General features: G+C 37.4%; 1 long non-coding RNA gene across 1 annotated transcript in view; it reads right to left on the reverse strand.

Annotated features, from left to right (window-relative positions):
- Positions 1 to 23,492, reverse strand: part of LOC138705655 (uncharacterized) — a 202,011-nt gene extending 178,519 nt beyond the window's left edge. Inside the window, exon 1 of the long non-coding RNA XR_011333713.1 lies at positions 23,435 to 23,492. This is a non-coding gene — a long non-coding RNA (uncharacterized lncRNA). The remainder of the gene's footprint in view (positions 1 to 23,434) is intronic.
- Positions 23,493 to 24,032: the final 540 nt, after the last annotated feature.

Here is a 24,032-nt window from a genome sequence, read left to right on the forward strand (position 1 = left end):
GGTGTTGATGGTTCAGGATAGCAGTGATGATGACTGTTGAGGATGGAAATGGTTGTGACGGGGCAGTGTTGGTGGCGGTTCAGGATGGCACTGCACAGTGGCGGTGGCGGTTGAGGCTGGCAGTCAGTGGTGATGACGATTGAGAATAACATTGGTGGTGACGGTGGAAGTGGTGATTGCTTGGGAATGGCAGTGGTCATAACGGTTGAGAATGACAGTGTTTGTTGAAAATGACGGTAGTGCTATCAATTGAAGATGGTAGTGGGGCAATGATGGTGGCGGCTGAAGAACATAACAGTGGCGGTTGATTGTGCATTGATAGTGATAGTTCATAACACTGATGGTGATGGGTGATGATGGCAATAGTGATGATGACTAATAAACGTTGTGACGTTGAATGATAGTGGTGTTCGTAAAGTATAATTGTGGTAATGATAGTTCACTACGAAAGCTTTTGTGGTACCTAATAGTTGGTGACTGTATTGTTAATGTTAATGTTATGGCTGTTGTATTGATAGTTTATAATGAAGAATGGCATTAACAGTAACAAATAATATAGGCTATAAGGTAATGATGGAATAAAAGTTTTGCATTTTATCTTTATTTAGGGCCTATGTAATCTAGAATAGTATAGGTATCCAGCAATTGTCGATAAGTACCTCCAACGTTAATTAAATCTTTATTTTCAAGGCCGCTCCTATAATGACCTCTAGTACAGCTCTGTTAATCGATGTATGTGTAGGTACTTACCTAGGTTGCATCTCATATGCATAGAAAATCATATTCAAGAAACCTTCATAATATAACTATAGTTATTTTATTTCAAGAAATGCTCGTTATTAATGGTTATAAATGTCAAGAAATACAATCGTCTTTAATTGAAAGAACAAACATTAGCGTTTCAATTATGTGATGAACGAATTACATTTGAATATGTAAATGAATTTAGATAACTATGTATTAATTACAAATGTGTTGCACGTAAGCTCCTATGATCGTACTGTTTGACAGTTCCAACTTCGATTATTCTTTCCCACGGTATTAATCACGTAATTGATATGACCTTCGTCACTTACTCCTCAGCAGTATATAAAAATATAAACACAAATACAGACAGAAACCGCAGCGAGACTTCCGTGCATGTCTGCCAACCTATGATTACTGTTCAATTCATCATTGCTTTATATTCTGTATCATCTCTCTTAACATTTCATTTTTTACTGTTTGAAAATATGATGTCTGCTGCTTGGGAAGCGATTTGTAGTTTGCAAAATAACAGTTTGTGTATGATTAATATTACTAAATGTTTCAAACTTGGCTATTAATTATTAGTTCTGTGCGTTTGTTTCTGAACCATTCAATTCTACTTCTGTACGTCAGCTGTTATGTTTTTCTCTCACTTCAAACGTCTTCCGAAGAAAAACATGTGTATCCAGCAATTGTCGATAAGTATCTCCAACGTTAATTAAATCTTTATTTTCAAGGCCGCTCCTATAATGACCTCTAGTACAGCTCTGTTAATCGATGTTCTTATCAAACGTCATCTACGAGTACACATCATTCAGTATCGAGCTTATTTGGTAGCTTTAAATACAACGTTGTTATATTCTGCATTTTCAGACGTTTGAACAACATAAGGCACGCTTAATTACAGCACCTTTTGTGACAATAGCCCATAACTTAGCAATCGAACAGAAACGACTGTCAATGAACTTTCTCGGGTACGAAGGTGGGTGAACCAATGAAGGTTTCGTCGATACATTGATCTTTCCTATTCTTTTACAGCAGTTGGAAGCAGGAAATATCTACATGATCTATTTGCGCAGCATTTTGAAAGGGCTTTCCAGTAGCGTTTCCAAAGTACAATTTTTAGTTTTGCGATAATTTACTGAGCAAAGAAGAATTTCAAACCTGTGATGCAGCGTATCCAAGTATTAGGTATTGTCTAGGTAAGCCAGTATCACTGACATAATAAATCTTCTAAACACAATATTGTTTAACAATACGTAAATTGCACAAATTAAATATTATTTGTCAGTCTGAATTTTTTATACTCAATTGTCCAGTCCAATCCAATCCAGTGTAATCTAATCTAATCTAATCTAATGTATCTGCAGATTATCTTTCCTGTGAAGAAAATCAATATTTCACGCTTTCACATTAATATATTTACGTATGAAATTAATACAGTTAGAAAAGAATAATTTCATATTATCAACCACGTTTTGAGAGTTACTGGTTCCCATGTTAAGGCACTACCGTTACTTATAATCTGCTTCATATTACTTGCACTGCCCAATACATGAAGACCGCTCGTTTTGATGGGTTGGTTATGTCTGCCTGGCCCAACAACAATATTGACTGCCAGTTACTTAGGCTACCCAGATATACGAGGTTACAACGAAGTGGTAACTCTTCAGGTGTTGGGTAATATGACCCTGACTGCGGATCTTTTAAGTACAGTAGATCCCATATCATGTGTAGCCCAATTGAGCCTATATGCCGGCTCAGAGTCGTGAGATGAGTCTTGCTGAATTGAGTCCTAAGACATATTCACTCTGATCTAGACCTATACTAGGAAGGCCACGTAGTATGGGAAGCCAGAGTGTGCTGCCTAGCTCCAGAGTGGGAACATATAGGCCTATTGGTTTGGTAGCTTGATACTCATTCGGAGGTGAAGTATGGAAATAGTCTATATTGTAACTTAGTAGAAAGACTCCTCCTCTCGTTTACTGATTTGGTATTATGACTAATTGTAAAGTAGCCTACTGTACAGAATTACATTTTATAACTCTCAGAAGCCGGTATTATAATTTCTAGCTCCTGTGCTTGAGCACTGTTGTACGTGTATTCTGGAAGGTTCTGTGTTGGATTTGGTTATCATTATAGTCTTTGTTAGTTCTAATCATTTTACTTATTTAATATTAACTTAATTATCGTTTAATTATTATATAAATAATATTTATATATGTTTGTATTCTTTATTCAATTATAATTATTTATTAACTTACATCCAGCCTTGGTTTATTTTGTCGTTTTCACTGCGAAATATTGATCAAATTCTTAATCACCTTTAACATCCGAAGAAAATTTAAAAATTTAAATTACGGTTTATTTAACGACGCTCGCAACTGGAGAGGTTATATCAGCGTCGCCGGTGTGCCAGAATTTTGTCCCACAGGAGTTCTTTTACATGCCAGTAAATCTACTGACATGAGCCTGTCTCATTTAAACACACTTAAATGCCATCGGCCTCGGCCGAGATCGAACCCGCAACCTCGAGCAAAGGCCAGCGCTATAACAATAACTCAATAAGCTTTGAAACGCAGGTAACGTTTCAATATACAGGGTGAGTCGTACCATATTTTATCATATACACTTTTGGTCGTAACTGCTTCGTCATGGGAACAGTTTAGAAATGCAAACAACAGGTACTTTTTAGAGGGATGTTTATTGACATTGCAGGTTTATGTTCGAAATGTCCACCATTAACTTTGCAACCCAATTCCGCCCTCCTTCGCCATGAATGTCTTGTTAGTTGGAATATATTGGTTATGTCCCTGATTGTATTTCCTGCAGCCATGATTGCATTTGACAGATGCTGTCTCAAAGCGTATCGTTTGGAGTAAATTAGTCCTTTCATGTGGCCCCAAACCAAAAGTCGCAGGGAGTGAGATCGGGTGATCGCGCCGGCCATGCAATAGGCCGTTGCGTCCAATCCATCTGCCTGGGAACCGTTCATCCAAATGAAGTCTCGCAGCACGATGGTAATGTGCAGGTGCTCCATCTTGTTAAATCTTGTTGTCAGTGGTGCGACGTCCAATTGTTGGGTTAGTTCAGTCTGCAGACAGGTAAATATGCAGTACCTGTTAATAGTGCAAGACGTTCACATTGTCCCAGTAGGATAACCCCAATTACACCCATTCAGATATTGATGGATAATTGATAGTCCGAATGTACTTCCTCAATAGCATTTGGATTCTGGTATGCCCAGACATGCTGGTTGTGACGATTGAAAGTACTATTTCTGGTGAATGTTGCTTCATCCAGTACCAGTATTTTACTTAATAACTGCATTTTCATGAAGTAACCATTCACAGAATATCCTCTGACGTTCAAAATGAACCTCCCCTTGCAATTCTTGCACATGTTGTAGATGGTATGGGTAGAGTAATGCTTCATGTACAATTCTCCACACTGACTTCTGATACATCTGATGACGTGCATTTAATCGCCGTGTACTTCTACCTGGTGAACGATTTACAGAACGCAGAATGTTTTCTTTAGCAGCAGCAGTCCTGCGACTTCGCGGTCTACCTGCATTGTTCATCACAGGTGCAAAGCAACCGGTTTCCCTAAGGCGACGTTCCATTGCTACAAATGTTTTTGGAGTTGGGTGTCGTCAGGCAGGAGAACTTTCAGCGTAGATGCGAGCAGCAGGATCAGAATTGTTTCTTACGTCATCGTAAATCAAGATCATATCGATCATTTTACTGTTTGTGTATCGTTCCCCCATTCTGTATTAGTGCCAACTGTTATGTTATGCAATTCAGTAAAGTAAAAATAACAGTAATCTCAGTTACAATACTCAACATCATGAATCAACGAAACATCACCCTAACTACAAGACATGGCCAACTATGAATACATCTTTTTTAACCACAAAACAACAACGACTGTTAGTTCCGATTTTAGCCACGGATAATTGGTAGACTAGCTTTGAAATAACGCAATGTTGCCATATCTTGGTAACAATGCAGTATCGGCTATACGTTTATATGACAAAATATGTTTGTTTTGGTGTATAGAATACTCTGCAATACTTTATAGTACATAATTATGACTCAGCCTAAATACAGTAGTTATGGTTTGTACGTAATTATACTGAAGTCTGGCAAAATTAGATTTAATAGCATTAAAATTCTGAATTAGACAAAAATGATTTGTACGTAATCGCATTTGTAGCAAGAAATTTTTGTACGTATTATTTCTCGTTTTTATACCTAATATACAGGGTGAATCATCTCATCCTGCAGATTTTGAAGTTACACAATCCCACTATTTTACAGTCTATGCCGTAAACATCGTCCCCTGCGTTGTATCGATTTCGGCCGATTTGGTGCTGTGTGCCCCGGCGTGGTACGACTCGTATTCCAATAGCGCAGCTGTGTGCGCGCTGGGCTTTAGAGGTGAAGGTCTGAGGTTCCTGGCACCTGAAGATAATATGTAGGGTCATGTAACGGAAGCTGAGAGCTTGGCACGGAAGAGATAGATAATAATGTTTCTCTGATATTGGTTAATGTAAAACGCTTAATTATGTAAATTTCGATTAAATATCAAATCGCTATTAATTATGTAAGTTTCAATTAAATCACAAATCGCTATTAGAATCTCTTTTATTAAACATAATAAATAAGTGTGAATAACATTACACTAATATGAAATGACAGACATAAGGCACTGAATGATCATATTAACAGAGGACAGCATCGTAACCTTATCGGACTGGCTGGTGAATGCGGCGGGTCAATTGTAAGCACCGACTGTAAAATGCAGGTTTGCCTAATTACCAATGCGCAGGATGAGAAGATTCACTCTGTATTTTGATTTTGGTCCGCCTAGTTAGCTTTGCTAGCTCTATGGTAGCGCGTCTGTCTCCAGACTAACCGGCCCGGGTTCGATTCCCAACGGGTCACAGATTTTCGTGTAAAATATCTACCTCGGGGCTAGGAGCGGTGGCGCTGCACAACTTCCAATTACTAGAGTTTGCACCAATATGCGTGGGTTAAATTTCAAATCTCTCCGCAATTCATATGAAGAGAAGGTATATATCACTGTTGATAGTGATTTAGTCCGTCGAACTGGGACGTTAAGTCTGGCGCTCCCTTGGTGCTATTCAATAGGAATAGGCTACGTGTCGGCACCGGGTTTCCCCTTCATACATTCGTCTTTGATTGAAATCCTGATTTCATATTCTTCATTGAATAATAAAATTTACTTACTTCATTCTGATTCCTAAATTCCTTTATTTCTCTCACTTCTTTGTTAGTAAATTTACTTTTCTATCAAGATAGATTCATAACCCGAAATTTTACTTCACAACGTAAACACGCGGAAGTTTTAAAACTGAAATAAAATTATATTTTCCAATTTGTTAGCCTCAGTCAGTCAAGATACTTAACGGTAATACACTCTCTAATATTTACAGACTATACACAAATTTTTAATTGCACTTGAAGTCGGGGAATGGCCAAAGACATCAATAAAATATTAATTTACAATTTTTTTCGTAGTGTTTTTAAGCGGCAACTATGAAATAAAACGTGTCCACGATTCGAGCTTTATAATAAGGAAAAGTTGAATGCCTGCCCACTATAATTTAGATCATTAAAATTACAACTACTTCGCCGTCAGTTTACAAATTGGGCCACATCAAACAGTTAAGTGAGCAATGCATAATTTTTAGGTGTTGTCTGTGTAAGTAGACTTCCAACTGTTTTTCATACATTCATATATGTACAGTATCTGATGGTTACATGTTATAAATATTCATGGCGCTTGTCAAAAGTATGAAATTACTTGGCATTGCCATCGCTGTGTGCAGTCTTAACTTTGCTTTTTTTCCTTTTGCGATTTCCGGTATGCTTATTTCTTTATTTGTCTAGATGTTCTAGTACAATTCTATACACAATTTGAATGGGCATGTCAAAATTGATAAGTACCATGTTTCTACAAATAACTTGCGTGAGGCTCTGCCTGATCCTTATCGATTTATGAAGTGGGATGGGGCTACTCTCCATTTAATCTGCAAGTCAGCGGAACAAGTTCCTACGTTGTATTGCAATTTTCTTTCCAATGTCTATATTTACTCCACACAATACCCAAACATGTAACAACATTCGTTGTACAACTAAAATATTGCGTAACAACAGAAGTAGACTGTAGGCGCATTAATTCGTAGATCTTAGGTACGGTACCAACGAAATCTTCCTCCAGTATAAAATCGTCTCCTCTCAGCATACTTGTCCGACCACTGCACTCTTTATGTCCGATATTGATTCAATCTTACGTAAACATCACCTAATCTTATTTATTTTATAACAGTAAACTCATAAACGTCTATAAGTGCGTTTCTTGGGGGGGGGAAGGGGGAGGCTTTCTCCACCATTAGCCTATTGTTTTCATACCAGAAACATTATAATATCAAGAACCTACCACGTAACAACACGATAACTACAAAATGGTGAACTGGTCCACCGCTGTGGAATAATGATTACCATGTCTGGCCATGAAACGAGCGGACCCGGGTTCGAATCCTGGTTGGGACAAGTTACCTGGTTTCAGTTTTTCAGGGGCTTTCCCTCAACCAATTGAAGCAGAAACGCTGGGTAACTTTCAGCGTTGGACCTCAGACTCATTTCGCTGTTATTAATTCACATATGAATACTCTAGATTCAAAACCCCCTAAAGACCATTTTGTTCATAATTGAGTTATACCCATATATTGCTTGCGAAGAATGAATTGTAAGGATTTACATAGTTTTAATTCAAAAAGTCACTAAATTTAAAGCAAGAGGTTTGTTAAAAGTCACTCTTAGGTTGAAAATTCTCTCTATTTGCCACCAGTTACTGTTAAAATTCTTTTAATTTGTGAAAGTCGATATAGAGGATTTTGAATCTATAGGATTCATATCATCATCATTATCATTATCATCATCATCATCATCATCCATACAATAGCCCGGGTTAAATTCACAGTGCAGAGTGCTGTACTTGTACAAGAGCGCGCCCGATCGACTACCCAATTATAGGAGTGGTAAGCACAATAAGCCTCGGACTGCAGTGCAAGCCTTCGGGTCCCTCCTCCGTACAAGAAAAAAAATTGGGAACTGTCTAACGTGCCAATTTTTTTTAGTATGTTATTTTACGACGCTTTATCAATATCTTAGGTATTTAGCGTCTGAATGAAATGACGTGATAATGCCGGTGAAATGAGTCCGGGATCCAGCACCGAAAGTTACCCAGCATTTGCTCATAAAAAACCTGAACCAGGTAAGTTGTAGGCCTACCGACCGGGAATCGACCCGGGCCACCTGGTTTCGCGGCCAGACGCGCTAACCGTTACTCCACACTTTAAGGTACTGAACATACATTATGACCCTCCTCCCAACTTTTAAATTCAGCTGTGATTACAAACCGAACAACTTTTTGCATGAATCTCGTACTAAACAGAGAATTAAGTAACAACATGTAATAAGTGTAAATTAAAAGAATATCAATCTTGAAAACCAACTTCTTCTCTATGTATTAACTGTCATCGATTCCGGAGGTACTTCAAGTAATTATTTATTGCGTCTGCCTTAAATTTTAAACTTTCGCCCCTTCTTTATTGATAGGGGCTTCATTGGTATTTTTTAAATCTCGTCTTCCAGAAATATGTGGAATCAAGACGTCTGACCATAGATATTTGTAAATGTGGAGAGAGACAAACAGTCAATCAAGTTTGCTTGGAAATTATTCAGAAAAAGGGTACCTATAGGCTATGTACCAACTCTCCGTGCCATAGTAAAACTACAAAAAGAGAAAGGTTCTGAGGTTTTGCTCTTGTTTAAACTTGAGCTGTTGATGTCCGCGTGTGCGGTAGTGTGTGTTTGGGTCCACGAAAATAAAAATGTTAACCAAACACACAAACACAGAGTGCACCTCTAGTCTTTGATCTTTCAGCAGTGTCTTTCAACAAGTTGATCACACACCCAGGGAGTCCCGCTAACATATAGCACAATACGAATCCTCTCAATTTATATGAAATAGTCTTTCAAGCTACACTTTTCAATTAAAAGATTAGGAAGCCCGTTTCAGGCATTCCATGCTGTTTTGGATGGTTGAAGGTCCCTATTCTGTTCTGGTTCCTTAAATAGATTCTTTAATTTCCCATAATCTTTAATTTTCTAATATTCTTTGTCTATACCAATCATTCGGTTCCTAATAGTCTATTTGTCAGGTATGTAAGATAAACCAGAGTTAGACCCTGTAAATGATTCCTCGGACCGCTCCTTAGCCAATCTATCTGCCACTTCATCGCCCTGAATACCTCCATGTCCCGGCACCCACGTCAGCTCTACTGAATTGCGTTCAGCCATTATGAGTGACTCTAGGCATTCCATTACCAGTTTATATCGCACAATAGGAGGAAGCGAGTTTAATTTTAAGGACCTCATTATGAACAAATTGAACTTTGTGGGAGCGCAGACAAAGTCTTGCAAACGTAACTCAGCAGAATTTATTGAACTGGATAATGTTTATTTCGGAGATTTCACAGCCTAATGAAATGGAAAAAATTCATGATTGTTCAGAGACTAAGCTAGATTAGTCAAAAATTATTTTTCTTGACCATATATAACATCTTTGATTTTATAGTTACGGAAAAGACAACTATTAATTTTTGGTGATTATTTAGGAAGTCATCGCTAAAGAGTACCTCCACTTGCGCTTTCTTAGTTTATTTTCCTTTTCCCTTTTCGCGTCTTGCACGTTTAATTTTCTCATATTCTTTTCCAATTTTTCATTTACACCCTTTCCTCTACAGTTAATTTCTTCCTTTCCATTTAGCATTTTTCATTTTTTTCGCCTTTCTTTTCTCTATTTCCATTCCATTTCCCCTTTTGAGTTGTTCCATTTTGTGTTTCATTTCTCCATTTCCTTTCCATTTTCCCTTTTCCTTTTATTTTACTATCTACCCTTTCTTCACATTACCCGCCTATTGGCACTAATACACAATTTTAGGCTTTTCTGACCCGACATTCGGATACCTACCGAGATTATCTTGGTGTGGTTGCAGTAAGATACTGATCCTCCAACATAAAAGCAGAAAAATAGAACCTCGCATTATCCAAATGTCAATGCAGAGTTTAAATCAACAACAAAAATTGCAATCGAGAGATTTAAGACTATAAACAGACACTTAAAGTGCCAACTTCGTTAAAACAATTTCATATTAAGCACAAACGGAGAATATATAGAGGAAGGCAATTAGTACATTCTGAAATATGTATTCGAACATTTTTATTCATTTATAGTTTAATTAATTGTATAAACTAATCCAGGATAGAGTTGTTGCCATGTTCACCTCCAGAATACGATTCCTGAAACTTTAACAGAACTTAAATCCCGTTCTGGGTTGGAAGCGTTAATCCATTGTCTCTTATGAGAGGATGACAGGAGATTACGACAAAACGACGATGACTTGCAGAGGAATTTTAAACTAATCCAGGATAGAGTTGTTTCAATGTTCACCTCCAGAATACGATTCCTGAAACGTTGAAAGAACTGAAATCCATTTCTGCGTTGGAAGCGCTAATCCATTGTCTCTTATGAGAGGATGACAGGAGATTATGACAACGACGACGACTAGCAGAGGAATTTTCAAACCGTTCTGAGTTTCAGATGCCACAGAGAGCCGCAATAAATTGCGCGGAAAATACTCTTTCTTCTGGAAAGAATAACTTCAGTTAATGATACAAATAACGGTGAGTATTTGCTTACAGCTTTAATCAATGAAATGTTGTGGCAAACTTTTCATGACACAATGATCAGTGTCACAAGGGATCCCATCTTCATTATTCTTCAATATGAAGCCGTACTTGAGATTTTTCCGTTTGCAAACAATTCAGAATAATCGTCGTCTTCTTATCTTCGTTGTATAGGCATTCACCATATCCAATATGCCATATAGGCTGGTCCACAATAAACCGGGAACGGAAACGACAACGAGAACGAGAACGGAAATATTGTTAAAATAAATGTATTTAAATGTGAACATTCATAATTAACGAAAAGCTTTAAATATATTTATTTTAACAATATTTTCGTTCTCGTTCTCGTTTCCGTTCCCGATTTATTGTGAACCAATCTTAAAACACCAATATTCGGTAAATGTTCTAATAGTAAACGCAAAACAATAAATTGCTGAAAATACTACATTAAAGCAGATCAAGGGAAGCAACAGAAAGTGCGAATGCTGTATGTGTAATTTAGTATCTACCTTCATGTTTCTTTCACAATTCATGCAAACATAGCTTCGTGAAAATATGAACACACTGGAAAAACAACTTTCTTACAATTATAAGAGTGAGTGAGTGAGTGAGTGAGTGAGTGAGTGAGTGAGTGAGTGAGTGAGTGAGTGAGTGAGTGAGTGAGTGAGTGAGTGAGTGAGTGTGGTGTAGTACATGCCAACGTACTGTTTATGAGATCGGAAGTTCACGTGATAGAAGCCGTCCTATTTACAGGTGATTGACCTATAATCAAAATTGGAAGCTGCAACGAAGGCGTATAACGTAGTGACGTCACTTCAATTACCGTGCGGTGTTTATATCACCCTGAGTACAATCCATCTTGTGTTTAATTGCTTGGCTAGTGCTGCTACTGTTGGAACCCGAACCGTTCCTTATTAGCAAGGAGATTGAATGCCCCGTTGCTGAAATTATTCTCTTGCATTGAAAAGTGACTCAAGTCAAACACTCCGAGATAAATCTTAAGTATGTTCTATTCTTTCTTCTCCATTATATGTTCAGGTAAATAGAATTTCTATAACACGAACAGAATGTGTACGATGAATTGGTGGACATGAGGCCTGATTAGCTAGAAGATGCAGCGTTAGTTGAACAGTTAAATAATAGATTTTTCATTCCAAAATTCTAAATTAAAAATTTTGGAGACTTTAACTGAAACGTGCAGTGATAAGTCCTTGCCCAGTTTTTCCTCCCGTATTTTAATCAACTTGCCACTAATAACCAATTGCGCCATCTTTATGCAAAGTAGATCCAATTTAAGTGGTGCGCCACTGGTAATGTCGAAGAGATTTTTAATCCTTTAAGAGGGTGACGTTTGGATAATTATTAACAATATCAAGAATCCGTTATAAATAATAAAATATATTTTGAAGATCAACATATGAAAAACGTTTAGCAAGAGCAGGACAACAATTAAGTACGGTAACTTATGAATAATCGTACCTATTTTTAAGAAGGGGGACAAGATTAACTGTAGTAACTTTCGAGGAATATCACTTTTGTTGACGTTGTACAAAATTTTGTCCAATATTCTTTTGAGAAGATTAACTCCGAATGTAGATGAAATTATTGGGAATCATCAGTGTAGTTTTAGGCGTAATAGATCAACTATTGATCAGATTTTTTGTATTCAACAGATATTGGAGAAAAAATGAGAGTATAAGGGTACAGTACATCAGTTATTCATAGATTTCAAAAAGCCATACGACTCGGTTAAGAGAAAAGTTTTACATAATATTTTTATTGCATTTGGTATTCTCAAGAAACTAATTCTATTAATTAAAATGTGCCTCAATGAAACTTACAGCAGAGTCCGTATAGGCAAGTTTCTGTCTGATGCTTTTCCAATTCACTGTGGGCTAAAGCAAGCAGATGTACTATCACATTTACTTTTAACTTCGCTCTAGAATATGCCAGTAAGAAAGTTCAGGATAACAGACAGGGTTTGGAACTGAACGGGTTACATCAGCTTCTTGTCTATGTGGATGATGTGAATATGTTGGGAGAAAATCCATAAACGATTATGGAAAACACGAGAATTTTACTTAAAGCAAGAAAAGCGATAGCTTTGGAAGTAAACCCCGAAAAGACGAAGAATATGATCATGTCGCATGACCAGAATTCTGTACGAAATGGATGTATAAAAATTGGAGATTTATCCTTCGATGAGGTGGAAAAATTCAAATATCTTGGAGCAACAGTAACAAATACAAATGACACTCGGGAGGAAATTAAATGCAGAATAAATATGAGAAATAAGTGTTATTATTCGGTTGAAAAGCTTTCGTCATCTAGTCTGCTGTCAAAAAATTTGAAAGTTAGAATTTATAGAACATTACAGATTGTTCTGTATGGTTGTGAAACTTGGACTCTCACTTTGAGATAGGAACAGAGGTTAAGGGTGTTTGAGACTAAGATTCTTAGAAAAATATTTGGGGCTAAGAGGGATGAAATTACAGAAGAATGGAGAAAGTTACACAACGCAGAACTGCATTCTTCACCTGACATAATTAGAAACGTTAAATCCAGACGTTTGAGATGGGCAGGGCATGTAGTACGTATGGGCGGATCCAAAAATGCATATAGAGTGTTAGTTGGGAGGCCGGAGGGAAAAAGACCTTTGGGGAGGCCAACACTTAGATGGAAAGATAATATTAAAATGGATTTGAGGGAGGTGGGATATGATGATAGAGACTGGATTAATCTTGCACAGGATAGGGACTGATGGCAGGCTCACGTGGGGGCGGCAATGAACCTGCGAATTCCTTAAAAGCAATTTGTAAGTAAGTAACTTATGAATTAACACTGCATTATCTTTACAGAATAATTCACAAAGTATGATCCGCGCTTTAAGGGTGGGGTCCTGTAGAGAATTTTGAGCAAAAAATGCCATTCTGAATATAGATCCGATGATCAGGTGTTGGAATCCTAAGAAAATGGAAGTGGTTGCAAGCAGAATTAAAGGGAATCGTTAAAAGGAATACGCATAAATAGAAAACAAGCATACCTCAGATTTTAAGCAGATTTTCAAGTATTCCTCCCCACACTTCAACGCACACTTGACCACACGGACGTAAACCGCGCGAGTAGCATTTCGTAGCTCGCCACAGGTGATGAGCACTGCAACTCACCAGGTCTGACCTATCCTACCACTCTCTCCATATCACGTCAGAGCGGAACCCCATTCCTTTAATGTAGTTCCCACTGTTTGCATTTGCATTTAGACTCAAGTTACAGGCTTAGTTCACAGTAAGGCGTTTGATTTTTGCAAATAAAAAACTAATGATAACTGGGTCCATGTTCATATGAGATTGTTTGCTAAAAATGCCTCTATAATTCATCCCAAAATCTTTCGTCATACTTCGTGGATCACTTTTTACGTAGATAGTTTAAGCACATGTGACTGCAAAAGAAGGAAACTATCAAAAACATTTCTTGTTTTAAGTGTTACCAATGGCTACTACATAATCCATATTTCAAGACCCCTCTGCTCAGATTTTTAATATTTCTTGCTACTGTCAGCCAGAAAGGTTTTAGTCGAGCATAACAGGAATGTTAGAAACAAAACACTTATACTGAAAAATTAAATTTCATAAAAGGCACTAATATTGGTTTTCATTCATTCATTTAGTGTTCTGCCCAAGGGCAGGTATTTTACTGCAAACCTAGCTTTCTCCAATCTTTCCTATTTTCTGCCTTCTCTTTGTTTCCTCATATGATCCATATTATCTTTATGTTGTCTATCACCTGATATTTTCTTCTACCCCGAACTCTTTTCCCATTCACCATTCCTTCCAGTGCATCCTTCAATAGGCAGTTTGTCCTCAGCCAGTGATCCAACCAAATCCTTTTTCTCTTCCTGATCAGTTTCAGCATCATTCTTTCTTCACTCACTCTTTCTAACACAGCTTCATTTTAATATTGGTTTGAGAACACAATTTAATGTGAAAGAAAATTAACTATCACGTGTAGGCCTACATTATGTCGAACTTATGTAGGCCTACATAACACCGTAAATAATAAAATACTAAATATACCATTATCTTTTATAAATTTGAAACGTTCCGTTTCTAAAATCAAATACCGGTAACTTAAATTTCCGAGGGTAAAACAAATATTACCGCACAGGTTCGCGCAAGTGCAGTCCGTTAAAGTAGATCCTTATTAAGCCACGTGTCTCTTTGTGAGCTGACAGTTATATATTTTGTCGTCGTGAAATATTGATTGGAAATAAATATTACAATAGACAATTCTACTAGTTGTGATATTGAGCTGTGATTCGTGAGCAATAAAATAAAAATACAGTATACAGTTCGTTAATTTCTGTTATCGTATTATTGCACGATACATAGCACTACGCACTTTCTTACACAGCACAACGCACTCTAGCTTCTTCGGCGTTTAAAGTACACTTGTTCGACCACCCCACCGTGCAATCCTGCCCTAATTCCAGCGATTACCACCTCTTTTTGCATTTCAAATGGTTTTTCTGAGTAGGATTAAGCTCACAGAGTTTCTTTAATGACGAGTACAGTACGATTATTTAGTCCTGAGAGTCGCCGGAGATGTGCGCCTGGATCAGTTACGCCAAGGGGTGTTCGGGTTAGTTACTCGCTTGCCTTCGGAGCGATCGGATGGCATGCGTGCGGTAGAGCGGTATGTTCCTAGTACAATTAAGCTGTACTGCATTCCTTTACCGACCGCTCGCCCTTATCTCTACTCCGGAACTCTCTCCACTAATCCTATTACTTCCCCTCTTTCGCTTCGCTGAGCTGTCAGGACTAAATAGCTGAAAACAGCGATCAACGATTGTCTGTCTTCACTGGCGACAAGTTCCTTCGATGAAAGCACCCAAAGCTCAGACCACACTACGACAAATTCCTTAATTGACATGGTCATTGTATACGGAAATAAATAATGATTGTAAGTAAGACTTAGATATAAAAGATAATTTGTTTTAAACTTTGTGCTTAATGCAAATTAAGCTTTCAGGAATAACTCCCTGTAAAGTTAATTTGAATAATTTCGAGGGAAAAATTGTTCCGGGGCTGGGTATCGAACCCGGGACCTTTGGTTAAACGTACCAACGCTCTCCCACTGAGCTACTCGGGAACTCTACCCGACACCGATCCAATATTTTCTCCCTCTATATCCACAGACCTCAAAGTGGGCTGACAACCGTCAAGCAACCAACATTTGAGTGCACACTAACTCTGTGTGACTTTAAATTGTGGTTTTCTGTTACGTACAGTGACGTGTATTATGCAAATTAAGCTTTCAGGAATAACTCCCTGTAAAGTTAATTTGAATAATTTCGAGGGAAAAATTGTTCCGGGGCCGGGTATCGAACCCGGGACCTTTGGTTAAACGTACCAACGCTCTCCCACTGAGCTACCCGGGAACTCTACCCGACACCGATCCAATTTTTTCTTTCCCCCCTCTATATGTGCTTAATCGTTGATCTGATTTTATTTTTCGAATGCCTTGTTGCAATTCACAATATGTTCATTTCTGTAAACAAGCTGTTGAAATATTCTCTGAAATATTAGATCATATGCTTATTAAATCTGTTCTATGTAAATTGCAGTACTGATCGATTTACGGGATAAGGTAAAGGTATCCCTCTTTAGACACTATGAAGGAGCAGGGGGGGCTTTGAGCCACAGCTTCGTGCTTTCATGATTTCGACATGTAAAATGATGTGGCACCACTATCCTACCGCCTTTTACCCCTAGAAAGACACAATACTCGATTTGACAGCAGGTCGAGTGGAACCGGGGCCGTTTTAGATGTTTCACAACGAAAAAATTCTCGCCACTACTCAGCATTGAACCTGGGACCTTCCAGTCCGTTGCTAGTTATTCCACCAAATCAACTTAGTTTCAAATTTATTGTAGCCAACAATAACAATAATACAACAGCTAAGAGTGTACATGCCATTGGAATACCCAGCGAGTATTGTTACCATTAATTATTTTGTACTGTTTTCTCAGTATCTTAGAACTCTTCACATATTTCCTAGAACTGCACACATCCGTCTAGAATGCAAAACGCCGTGAACTGCATTCAGTAGCTTGCTAACTGCAGAGATGTGTAAAGTTATCACAAGTGGAGTGAGCCTTATTACACATTGTGCAAATAATAGCACACGTATTTAACAATTAAAAGTAAGAAAAAATGAACGCTTTACGATTATTTTGTGTAAATTGAACCGTAACTCTACGTCATACATAAAGGAAGTGTACAGACATAAAACTGGAGCGCATAATCTCTACAAAGGCTACTTATCTTACATCATACGTGTGTGTTATAAATTTAGAAGCGCATCATAAATTTTAGGCCTGTACTACTGTATATGTGAGCCAGGAACCGTTTAGTTTCTCTACCGTTGATCTTGATAACGTTTTTACACTGCCTTCTAAATATCTCAACCGACTGACATAAGTTCGCACAATAGTTTACATTTAGATGGTGTATTAGTCAGGTGAGGTACTAAAATGGAAAAAAGAAATAAAAATGCAGTATAAAAGTAATTTATTGCTATAAATCTTCAAGTAAATGGATTTAGTATACGGTAACAGTTATAAAGTCCAAGTGTAATAAAAGAAAGAATTCTTGTTCGTACTTCTTAACAAATTAAAAGATTTAATTGCATGCTTTATATACAGCGTGTTTTGTAATTGTAAAATAACTTGAGATACTTTTTACTGATAATTCTACAGCTTCAGAGCTAGGCAACAATAAGTTATCAAGCAATGCCAATTACTTTATACGTGTATTACAATAAAGTTAAAAATTGAAATACAAAATAACAATACACAAAATAATATCAACTCCATAAAGATTACTTATGGGAAAGCCTATGTACGTAATTTGTAAATCAAATGACCTAATCCCGTAAATAGCCAAAAACAAATGGAAATTTAAAAAACGGGATTATTTTTAATGCGCGGAATGACTGTAATATTTACTTATGACTTTTAGAGAACTCTGAGCTTCATTGCCGCCCTCACATAAGCCCACCATCGGTCCCTTTCCTGAGCAAGCTTAATTACCATATAGGAACATTAAATCCAGACGTGTGAGATGGGCAGGATATGTAGCACGTAAGCTATGGACGAATTCAGAAATGCATGTAGAGTGTTAGTTGGGAAGTCAGAGGAAATAGGGGGGGGGAAATTATGAGCATTATTACTAGACAGTGGATGCGGGATGACTTATCGTTGAATGTAGGTGCACATTCACTATATGTTACATTTTTTCATTCAGACCATTGGCTGAACAGGTTTTAAACGTAAACAGACGACGTCAACATGCTACTGTATCTCCGTACAGTCAGAAGGAAAAGAAACATAACGTACTGTAGTACATACCTTGCAAGTTCAGTCCTTGTCATCATTGATGAAATTACCAGCGTTGCAGTAAACGACGATATATTCTCGTAAGTTGTCGAAGCTGAATCGTCTTCGCCTATCGCTTAAACAGTTTTGGTATCGAGAGAATTTCTGAAGAAAAACTATAAAATAAGGATCACTCAATTTCTTTACAGGAATATTTGCACTGAGCATCATGTTGCACGTGTCGTTTAGACCCGCACAACTAAATGATGATGATGATGATGATGATGATGATGATGATGATGATGACGACGACGACGACGATGATGATTCCTCAGATTTCATTTCAACGCATTTCCTGTGCGATGTACTGTTGCAATGTTTCTCTATAGCCTGAGTTGTTCTGGTTTTTATTTCAATTTTACATACATTACACACGATATTGTCTTCGTTAATACATAAAATGTCACTCTCATACTTCTTAATTGCATTTCGTATCTCTGAGCGAATTTAACGTTTTGACTTCGACATTATGAATGGATCAGCACTACACTACACTATTTAACTAAATAATTGAGCGGGATAACACAACTGCACACATTACGTTGCAATGTTACTATGAACGGACCGGGGTTCCTTCGTTCTTTACGCTGCTGTACTCGCCAGGTACACAAAAGACGAACGACGCGGCATGTGCCATATACTCCGATACGAAACAACTTCACTTTTCCTTAAGTCACCTAACATACATTGTCTGATTATTACTATATTGTTTCTAAAACGTTTTCTTCACATTGGTTTTATATTTCATATCATCAGTCAGTATTCCAGCTCGGATTCATCACATTCAGAATCTATTGCTTCTGACCTATGTGAATTTTTGATAAGCTTGTGATAGTACTGCCTGCTCCCTTCAGTGACGTCTGAACGTCTGCACCGACACTATAGAGCCCTCTACTGTCTACGTAACGAAACCGTGACATAGTCATATTATAAGCTGTGCATAAGCAGTAGTAAGACTTTCATACTCGCCACCTATGTGATGGAATAGCAAGATAAGTGCATTTGCTTTGTATTTCTAATGGTGGCGACTATATCGAGGTAAGTGTACATACCTTGTTATTGCAGAGCACCCTCAATTATAAAACAAATATGGGGGGCTTACGCTTTTGCGCTTCCGCCTGTAAAATAATCGGACAATATATACGCTCCTATACATATTGGAGTGAATTTTTATATGAATCTTGAATGATTATTCATTTTAATTTTCCATGTTATCTCAGAAAAATTATTTTATATAACTTCATAGGCTTACGTTTTCTTTCGTATAATTGAATTCATACGGATCTAATAGCCTCCGTATAGGCATAGGCCTAATCAAAATTAGTGGTATTGGCGACAGTTTGTGGCCTTAGAAAAACACCAAGACTTGATAACAATTCACTGCTAATGGAGAGTGATTTCTCTTACAATATCATTCTTTGGAATAGATGGTCTTTTTGAGCGAGGTTTATCTTCAAGGCTTAGATCTCTATCATTCAATCGTTGAAACTAATTTGACTCTGTTCTACTACTGACCTCGCCATCACCTTCCACTTCATATATTTCTTTAACTGCTGATTTAGCACTCATGACTTACTTCCAAGCGAAACTCAGAAGCACTCGAATTGTGATTGTATCGTCGAATATTTCCAATGAGAAAATGAAGACAATAACTTAGTCATCTTGTACAGCAAAAACTGTAGATAAGCAGTTAAATGCTTCCTAAAACGTGTTTCAAAACATTATTAACAATACATGTAAATAATTCTTCCGTTGCCTAACAACTCAAAGATGTATTACTTCTGAGACACTTTGGTACATACTCTTTCAAATACCAGTATTAACTCAAGAAATTTTGTCGGAAAACAATATATTTTCGTACATTTATTCATTCATTCATAGTTTTCTGCCCAAGGGCAGGGCTTTCACTGCAAACTCAACATTCTCCAGCCTTCCCTATTTTTCGCCTTCCTCTCAGTCATGGGTCATATGATCCATATATATTAAGGGTGTCTGTCATCTAAAACCTTGGTTTTTCTGAACCGACGCATGCGAATTGCGAAGTGCGAGGCCCGCCTCGCACAAATCCGGACTACACGAGAGATAGTGAGAGGTTTCTATAACTGCGCGGGTACGCAGATCTCGCATCTCGCAGTTATAGAAACCTCTCACTATCCCTTCTGTAGTCCGGATTTGTGCGAGGCAGGCTTCGCACTTCGCATGCCTCAGTTCAGAAAACCCAAGGCTTTTTATCTTCTGCCTGGAATTATTCTCCAGTTCACCATTCCTTCCAGTGCATCCTTCAGTTTATTTTCATATTTAGGATTAAATTAGTTGAGTAATTAATGATAGAAAACCTATAAAAAATGGCAAAGGTCTTATTGCTCTGTTTAATGTACCGTTGAATTTTTGGCTGGATAATGAAGAATATTCACGAAATAACCTTGTTAGTATTTCTGAAGAGAAATACTATCTGCTGAAGCTAAATCATGAATAGCTTTTTCAATAGCGTCTTGATAATGCTATTAAGCGACAGAATGCAATTTGAGAACGGGCCTCATGACGTACTAAAAAATTAGTTAATCGGAAGAGACTTAGAGTAGGTACTTAGATTAAAATTGGTTGGGTAGCTGATGAAAGACTGACTACAAATCAGAAAAGTGGCAGAGGTCTTGCTCTGTTTAGTAAACAGCATTGTTGAATTTTTGACTGCGTAATGGAGGACATTCAAGAAACGTTTTTTATTTCTGGAAAGAAATGTTATCTACTGAAGCTAAGCCTTACTTAGCTTTTATGTAAGTAGTGTCTTGATAGTGGTATTAAAGGACAGAACTCAATTTGAACACCGAGTTCTTGACGTATAAAAAGTAGTTAATCACTCAAAGAGCTGCTGCTCTTAACTCCATAGAGGTTTTGGTCTTTATAAGAGCTTGTCATTCAGGATAATGTACACACTTTAACACAAAATTGCATAAATAAAGTAAAACAGATTCGTCTCCTTTATTATACATGGTAAATTAGATTTCTCGTAATGACGCTTGTCGAGTTTGAGGGTATAAGAAAACTTGACTCTACTGTGGCTCACAACGACACAATTTCGAACCTCTTTGTACACTGTAGCACAAACCAATCAGCGAGAGATGTTTAAAGCTTCTTTAAATTCTAGCCAAGTCACTATAATAATTATTAGCATATTGTGATTATCGCCTTACTGGTAATTACTCCGTCCGTACTACTTCGATCTAAACCTGTGCAGATGTAATTACTTCTGTAGGAAAGAATTTGATCCATCATGTAACGTCCAACACGAGTGAATCTCTGCACTCAATTTGCTTTGCTTTCTTCTCACATAAAATATGGAAACGTTGCTCACAAAAATGGAGTTGTAACCAACACCTCTACCAAATGGGGATTTGTATTCTTAAGAGTAATTATTCTCAGGATGAGTTTCCTTCCAGATGTAATTGAAACTGTGTTAACAGAATGGTCTGCTTGGATTGACAAGTCCGGTCTTTACAAATTTTATAATTGATGCAGGTCATTCTGGACTGTGAATGTTTGTGAATGCCGTACATAGAATTGATAGAGAAGACTTGGATTTTAAGTTTTCCGTTGTGCTTCAAATACTGTTTTCGAGTTAAACTTCCAGGAGACCCAGGTTTAATTCTCGATAGAAAACAAGTTTAACATTACCATCCTGTCTTAGAAACTGCGTGTCTTGAACCAAAATAATTACGGTACAACTACATTTGAGTGCCAACTGTTGCTTCAGAATTCTGTGGGGTGGGAAGGAAGCCTATGTAGTTCAGTCTGTAGAGTGCCGACTTAAGGCGACAGCGGATCCAAGTTCAAATCTTGATGACGGCAGAGATGAATGATTTGTGACGGCCAAGGTCAACATTGTGATGGTTTTTCTCAGGGTTCTTCATTTACTCTCTCGTCATTCCACCAATACTCTTCACAATTCTCCTTTCATTATCACATCCGTCTAAAAAAAACATAGCATCTTCTGTGTTTGCGTGACGTCGAATTGGCCGTCCGCCACAACAGGTGTTCCACGTGGTTTCTCCAAAGATTAATGGCAGTAGTGTGGGTTTTCGCCTGATCACATATATAACAGATTGGCACGGTAACATGAGGACGAGAACAACCACCAGGATCTCCACTGTCGATTGGTAAAGACCTCTAGATGAAATTACAGCTGCTCTATGCAATTCAAATGACAGTTATAAGGTGATTTCTATCGCAGTCGGTAGTTGGCAGCATTATGAAATTGATCAAAATTGTTGCCTCCAAATCCCATAAGGCTGATCAATCTGTTACATGTGATCTGGGGTTTCAGACGACTCACAGATTTGTATAAGAGGAACCAAAGCCCACCAGGTTATTGCTGGTATGCTGTAAAAGAATGCGTATTGTGGCGGATGGCGGAGCCAGCCTAGCCAGGCAGCACAGTTGGCGCAACTCATTCCGTTACGGGTACAAAAAAAAACTTTATTGGAATGAAGTGTTTAGTGAAGCTCCATGTTACGACTGCTAAGTATCTCTGTATCTGTACACAGGTCGAAAGATCTTAACTTTTAAGTAGATTAATTATTACGATAATTATTTTTCGTAACGGTAAAATGAAGATTAATGTCCTTCGGAAAGTAACTGGGAATAGCCTACATAACGGCATGGTATACGCGAATTAATAAGCTTAAATTCTGTAATTTCAAATTGTACGCCCTCCTCTGTAACTAAACATGTAGTGTTTCCGGTCATAAATCCAACATCCCAGATGGCCGGATTCGATTTCCGAGAGGAAAGAGGATATTTTTACACTTCTTTCATAAGGACTTAATATGTGTTCCTTACACAGTGTTTGTCTTACGTTAAACTTAACGCCATGTCATAAAGTCATTTTGTCAACATGATCAGAGAGTTTGTGAACATCTGCTGTCAGTTATAAAATATCGGAGGAGATATAACTGTAAAGTCAAAAGACTTCAGCTCAAGAAAGCTTACGTTCATGATTATATTGCTAATGACAACGTAAAACTTAAAAATGAATTTCTAAGAAAGCGTAAATTCTCCTATACTGTAACATTTTGTATCCTGGACGGGAAGATCAGAGAAGATACAAAAACACACATTTGAAAATAAGATTATTTCAATGCAGAGTTCATAAGTTAATTCTATGAAAATATTAAAGAAAATTATGCACATCTTATTTAAATGTCGTTGGTGTACGTAAAAGTATACATTAATTCTTAATATTACAGTTTTAAGTAACAAAAGTATTCTTGAAAGCAGAAATATGATTTCGTTAAATGAATAATTATCGTTTCATACGTAATTTGGGACTATAATACAGAATTCAATGGTTACAGATAGTAAAATTAAATAATACAACAGAGGAGAGCAAACCTTTTCAGCATTCATGTGATTTGCAATTAATTTTTCTAATAATTACAATAAAGTCTTAACCAATACTCCAACACTTACCAGTAACTTCCTCACCATGTCTATTCGCAGCATACAAATTACGGTTCTTGAAGTGATCTGAAACAGAACAAAAACTGCATAAGAATATATGTAATTTCTGATAAGTAGGTACGGTATATAAAATAAATATTTGGGATTTAGGCTTTCGCGATGAACGCCTTTAGAAGCATTTTTGCTTTCCAACTTTGTGGTGAGCTTATATTTTCGGTGTTTCTAGATTATAGGTTCAGTAACTGGAATTGGCGTCTATCCTTCAGGTATCTGGAAATATAACCCTGATAATAGAATTTGTAAGTATTTACGAAACGCCAGAGACATAGATTGGAAATCCAAAATCCTTTATTCGAAATATTTTTCCACAAACATAAATACCCGTATGTATGACTAATGTGTGTATGTGTGTGTGTCTAATGCCTACCCACTTCACTTTGCATGATTCGGGTTCCGCATACTGCGGATAGATGGCAGGACTGTGAACCATTGTCAAGTTGCAGGCCACGTTATGCATGATTTGTATCTGTGAAGAGTTATGTCGTGTACTAGGGTGAGTGTATGTTAAGTGTTCGTGTAAGTGTAGTCTAGGGAATGGGTGAGGATG

This window comes from Periplaneta americana, chromosome 9 (genome assembly GCF_040183065.1).
Source record: "Periplaneta americana isolate PAMFEO1 chromosome 9, P.americana_PAMFEO1_priV1, whole genome shotgun sequence".
NCBI lineage: Eukaryota > Metazoa > Arthropoda > Insecta > Blattodea > Blattidae > Periplaneta > Periplaneta americana.